Source organism: Nanorana parkeri, unplaced genomic scaffold (assembly GCF_000935625.1).
Source record: "Nanorana parkeri isolate BGI_ZX_2015 unplaced genomic scaffold, ASM93562v1 scaffold2672, whole genome shotgun sequence".
NCBI classification, from domain to species: domain Eukaryota; kingdom Metazoa; phylum Chordata; class Amphibia; order Anura; family Dicroglossidae; genus Nanorana; species Nanorana parkeri.
The window spans coordinates 83,733-89,840 of NW_017308940.1; the positions used below are offsets into that span (position 1 = coordinate 83,733).

Consider the following 6,108-nt stretch of genomic DNA (forward strand, 5'->3'; position numbering starts at 1 on the left):
AAAAAAAAAAAAAAAATAGAAAAGGATTGTGCGGAGCTAGCAGTGACAGCTAGCTCTGCCCAATAGTTTCCTATTGTCCGGCGGCTCTGCTGCCGTAAAAAAAAAAAGAAATAAAAAAACTCTCCCGGGCGCTTTGGGAGCCTGCCGCTCCCGGCCGCCCAGGAGAGAAACACTGCTGTGTCTTTTTTTTTTCTTTATTCTGACACGGAGCCGTGTCAGAATAGAAAAAAAAAATTCCCATTGAAATGCATTGCTACATTACTATTGGCTATTGGAAATTGAAATAGCCAATAGTAATGTAGCAATGCATTTCAATGGGAATTTTTTTTTTCTATTCTGACATTGCTCCGTGTCAGAATAAAGAAAAAAAAGAAACAGCAGTGTTTCTCTCCTTGGCTGCTCCAGGAGACTCCAGGGGCGCCAGGGAGAGTTAGCTGTTTGGAGATCATTGTCCCTGGTTAGCAGGTAACCAGGGACGCTGATCTCTCTGCAAGTGGCCGGAGCCAGCTGTAAGATCACGGCTGGCTCCGGCTTTCAGCACGATGCATATGCGTTCGGCTCGACTGCACTTCGGGTCGGCCACGTTCGGGAACTGTACGGGGTATAGTGGGGTCCTGGGGCCGAAGCTAGCCGAAGGATTGGCCGAAGCTGCAGCTAGATCCTTCGGCAGCTTCGTGAATAGACCCCATATGTGTTCTCTCTAGTGCTGCAGCTAAACTAATGCACGGGCTGCCTCATTCTAGCAGCTCGCAGTCTCCAATGATCGCATGAGCGCACGGCAGCACAGGAATAATAATTTATGACTCCCACCGGTGAAGGCCTTAAATTAAAGCCTGGGGAAAACATCTTCCTTGTTCTTAGTCCTTGTCCTTGAATGTACATTGAGCAATGTTTACACTCTCATTAGCATGTGAGGATATTTTTAAAAATCTAGATAAAAAAAGGCAGAAGTAATTTATATATTTACAATGTAGCTCAGTATTTCTGGATATGTTTACATTTTAAATTGTAAACATTACATTACTTTCTGCCAGGACAGAAGGTAATGGAAAATATTTTCACTGTGGACACAGACAAAGTAGGGACATGTTACATTCTGTATCTACAGTATAATTTTCTCTGATATTTATACTAATTGTGAAAGTCATAAAACATAAATCCAACCAATACATTTTGTTTAGTTTTGTATAAAGTGTGGAAGGGATAGAGCCTCTATCAAGTTTTTTTTGCTGTCTGTGTCCTTGTTAAGGAACATCCCTCTGGTGGGGAATTTTCCCAACATGGACAGATGTAAACATATTGTTGTAGGGTGGATACGTGTCAGAACTCCTAACAATGTTTTATTGCTGTTTGTGCCTTCCTATTCAGGTGGCAACCTCTCTCCTCATTTCTGGTCTTGCTCTCATGGGGACAGCAAGGAAATATCCTCAATGGAGTCACAAACAGAAATAAAAACCTGAATTATTTTTTGTCCTCTGTTTATTATGGAACTGCATGTAAAGAGATTTTCTTTGGCAAAATCCCTTCAAATTGTAATAAAGGCAGACTTAGAAAGACACTATCCACAATGTAAGAGACACATATTAAATTAGTAGTATTGATTTATTAATGTGAAAGAAAAATCATTTATCCTACAGATACCAACAGAAAACAAATATTCTGTCCCTAATGCCCTTCGCCCTGTATTTTTTTAGTGTCAGTTCACTAAGCTGCATGAGTCATATTAAACATGTTTGTTATATTACCACATGATAAATTTATTTTCAAAACAATCAACTCGCATAACAAAAAAAAACTGCATTTTGTAGAACTGTTTTAAAAAATAAATAAATGGTAAAGTCTCATTTTTCATGAGTAGGTGTTTTATCTCATATAGCATTACTTCATCTACACCTCACCAACAAATACATGTTATACTCCTCCCAATAGACATTAAAAATGACTTAAAATTTAATTTCAGTTACGGCAAGCCAAAAGGTAGTGATATGTTATAGCCCCATTGAAGTTACATAAATAGATATGCAGGCACATAGACATTGCAGAAGAAACCTCCATTTTCATAAACTTACCTACATGTTACTGTTACATCAACAAGAATCCAATTCACACATGTTAGCACATGCCCGTGTGCATATTTTGCTGAATTTGCCATGCGTCAGCCCATTCAATCAATGGGCTGCTACATGCGTGACAAATGCAGCAAAGTAGTTCATGCAGCAATTTCAGCTGCAAGCGTACCATGTTTCTTTCCCCCCATGCATTTGTGCACATTTAATGTGCACCCATACGTAGGCAAAAATGTGTACTTTCACTTTACCAGCCTAGTTTGGGTTGCCATTAACAAGTAACCACATGTACCAAAGCATGTGCATGTTTATGCATTGCGAAAGTGTGAATGGGAACTAATTCAGTAATTCACACAGACACGCCCCTTCCCATTTTTGCAATACAAGTCTGTCTGATGAGCCTTGTGCTGAGGGGTACGACTGGTACTCAGCTCTGCCAGCATAGAGGACAGGAATGTAAAGAAAGGAATTTTCACTGAGATAAAAATTGGATTTTATTACATTTTAGAGCAATATCAGTAACAAGTCAGAAATAGAGATAAAAAGGTGTGAAACTACTATTAGGCTTTTAAAATGTATACTTAAATCTCTCTCAGTCGAGTTTTTGTATACAAAAGAGCACGGAAATGGCTAATATACCATGCATGAGCTAAACGCAGATGATGATGTGTGGTAAAATCTTAAGTAAATTGAAAACACCATTTCCAATAGTAAAAATACGGAATAATGCATAGTAATTAACATATTTGATGTGTGATACTTTATTAATATAATTTTTATTGAGAATCTAATTGAATCTATTGATTCAATGTTTAAATAAGGAACTTAAATCAAGTGTGGAGGTGGGGATCTGGATGTGTGATATTGTTTTCTCATGGTATACTGACATGTTAATGCACTTTAATATACCGTAAAGGGACACTAAACTCAGCAGTTAAATCTTAAAATCCATTTAAATTCCCTATCTATAAACAAAATTGTAGCTTATATGTGCATCACTCAGTTGTAGATCCTCAAATCATCTCTAAATTGGTGCTGACACTGTCCTTCCTTCTGGAGGGTGACTACTTTTGTTCCCCATGGTCCCTGTGTGTGTTGTTGTAGTCCTGTGATGGACTACAATCTCAATACAAATTAGTAAACTAAATGTGACATTGTAGTCCTTTAAAGGAGTGAGCTTGGAGCGGTGGCTACATTACAACACACACAGGGACCATGGGGAACAAAAGTAGCCACCCATCATAAGGAAATACAGTGTCAGTACCAATTCAGATATGATTTGAGGATCTACAGCCGAGTGATATAGTAACATATAAGATACATTTTTGTTAATAGAGTACTTAGATGTAGTTTTAAGATTTAACTCCAGAGTTTAGTGTCACTTTAACAATAAGTTTTTTCTTCTTAGTCCAACTTTCTACAGAAGTACCTGGTGCCCCTTGCAATACCATATACTAGTGGACTCTATACCTAGTGTATACTCATAACATTTAATATATAGGTGTATTCAATAAGTAAAAGAGAAAAATTTAAAGAGTAGTAACCCAAAGCAACCAAGTAGCACTTTCCATTCACTGATATCTTTACATTAAAGGGAAATGCTAAGTTCTTGTAGTGGGCTGCTTCACCTTGGAAATCATCATTTGTGTGTGTGTGTGTGTGTGTGTGTGTGTGTGTGTGTGTTTTCACATGAACTTGTGATATTCAGTTATTGCAATGTGCTAATTACTTCTATAAAAATAAATTTCCTTTTAGTGCTTGTCCAAAATTGGGATGCCAACAGTTTGCAATGCACATTGCACTGTATTTATAGGAATGGAAATCATTATCTGCCATTATTTATAAGTCTATAATCCCATTTATTGTCTTGAGCTGAGAGCCTATCATGCATAATTCCCCTTATGTGACCTTACCATATTAATAACTTTATTTATGCTAATATTAGATGCACTAATCCTATCACTCTTTCTAAATAGTTCAAAAGTTTTTTTAATAATAGAGAAGGAATTAGTATAGCTTAACAAGTGACTAAAAGAGAAAGAATGGTAATAAACTGCCATTTATAAAAATAAAATACAAAGCTGTATTGAGGGTCTAGTTTTGTACTACCATAACAATAAGTCTATTCTTAGCACATGTTAATTGGTTAACAAAAGAACATTGTTATTCTGCGAATGCAAAGATCTTCTGAGATTATATAATAATAATTTTCTAGTTTTTATTTCAGTTTTTTTTCCTGCTAGAGTAAAAGACAGCAATGTGAGGATGGAGTTGTTAATTTATTTTTACCAGTCGTTTTTTCTTGGGCAGTGTTTGCCATAGAGCAGAGTCAAAATAAATAAAGCCAATTATGGTAACATGCTTGAGTAAGGGTGCTTTTAACAATTCCCTACACTTCAATGCTCTGCTGAGTACTGATAGTTAATGGTAAAAATGCTAAAGAACTTATAACATAGCAACATATATAAAAATATATGTATATTTAAAACAAGCCAAATTGCAGGATGTGACCACCTTAATTTACTCAGTTTGGCAGTTTTAAATATAAAAATACTTAGATTTTAGAGAACATATACATGACAAAGAATAAACAATAATTTGGAAATGTTGTATTTTGTTAAATATGTAAAGGGTGCAAATAAATATATTGCTCTATCTATCTATCTATCTATCTATCTATCTATCTATCTATCTATCTATCTATCTATCTATCTTTCATCAGTTTATCTGTCTAAATTTTGTTATCCTGATTACAAACAGATCACTAAAAAAATGTAGCAATGTAGAGAAAATGACCATATTCATTACATATCCCCGTGCAATGTTTTTATACACAGCTCAAAAAAACAAAACTGCGTATCTAATATAAAGACACATAAACAACACAGACCATACAATTGCTATCAGACAGAAAATTCAGCGGTGGTATCTATTTAAGCATTAATCTCCAGTATCTGCTTCAGATGCATTTGGGAATAGGTCATTCTGTATTGTAACACAAGTACCAAAACTGTTTTAATTCTGTCTGCAATATCTGAATTAATAGAAAGTGCAAATTAACATGGATTAAAAGCTTCATTGAAACACAGAATTATTGAGACACTTACCCAAGTAAAATTACAAAGTTTTAAACAGCGAGAATCTTAAGTAGTTCAGTGCCTAGAAGTACATCTGCTGCCTCAGTTCTGTAAATTGGATAGTACGGACATTAATAGAAACTGTGTCTGAATTAAAGCTCGCGAGACTTGGCAGCAGCAACTTGATCTGCAAGCAGTCGATCTTTACCATCTGACATCTGCTTTATGCATAAAACTTCCTCAAATGTCTGTTTTTAGAGTCACTTCAAAAACAAAGATTGTCATGCATGTTTTGCCAGGGCATCCTCCATACAGCCCTGTTATGCTATGCTTGTATGTATGCTGTAGATTTGAACATCACAGTAATAATGACATGCATATTCCACATACTATATACTCTGCTGCAAAAAAATACAATATTTAAAATAATACTAATACTACCTGTACTTGAAAGGGAGATTTAACTAAAGCAGCAGGGAAAGTTCACTTAGCAAAATGAATGTTCACTTAGCTTAGTAAATAAGGTAAAGCTGTGTTCACTTTGAATACTGAATCATATGCAAGCTAAAATTAAAAAAACCAAAAACAAAACAGAATTTTGCTTGATCATGACTGGATGATTCAAGTTAACACAACTTCATTGTACACACTAGGTTACCTGAACATTCCTTTATCTTACAGAACATTCATTGTGCTAAGTTAACAGTCTGTACTCCTTTGGTAAATCAGCCCCATTCCTTGCTTATTACAACTGAACATCTTTATTGTGCGGCAAAAACAGAACTTTGTACTGCATTTGTTTTCCAGATCAGTATCATCTGATTTAAATATAAGCTGCACTTATATCGCAAATTAATGACTACAATTTCAGGCACATGTGGACCACTGTCTAGGCATTCAAGGTAAAAAAACAGCAGCTTAAAAACAGTACAGTTTGGGATTGACTTATATAAAGGGGTAAAGGC

At 35.6% G+C, this 6,108-nt stretch overlaps 1 protein-coding gene across 1 annotated transcript in view; it reads right to left on the bottom strand.

The window, feature by feature from the left end:
- BCHE (butyrylcholinesterase) overlaps positions 1-5,254 on the bottom strand; it is a 59,379-nt gene extending 54,125 nt beyond the window's left edge. Inside the window, exon 1 of the mRNA XM_018574007.1 lies at positions 5,174-5,254. The gene's annotated coding sequence lies outside the window, so the exon portion shown is untranslated. The remainder of the gene's footprint in view (positions 1-5,173) is intronic.
- Positions 5,255-6,108: the final 854 nt, after the last annotated feature.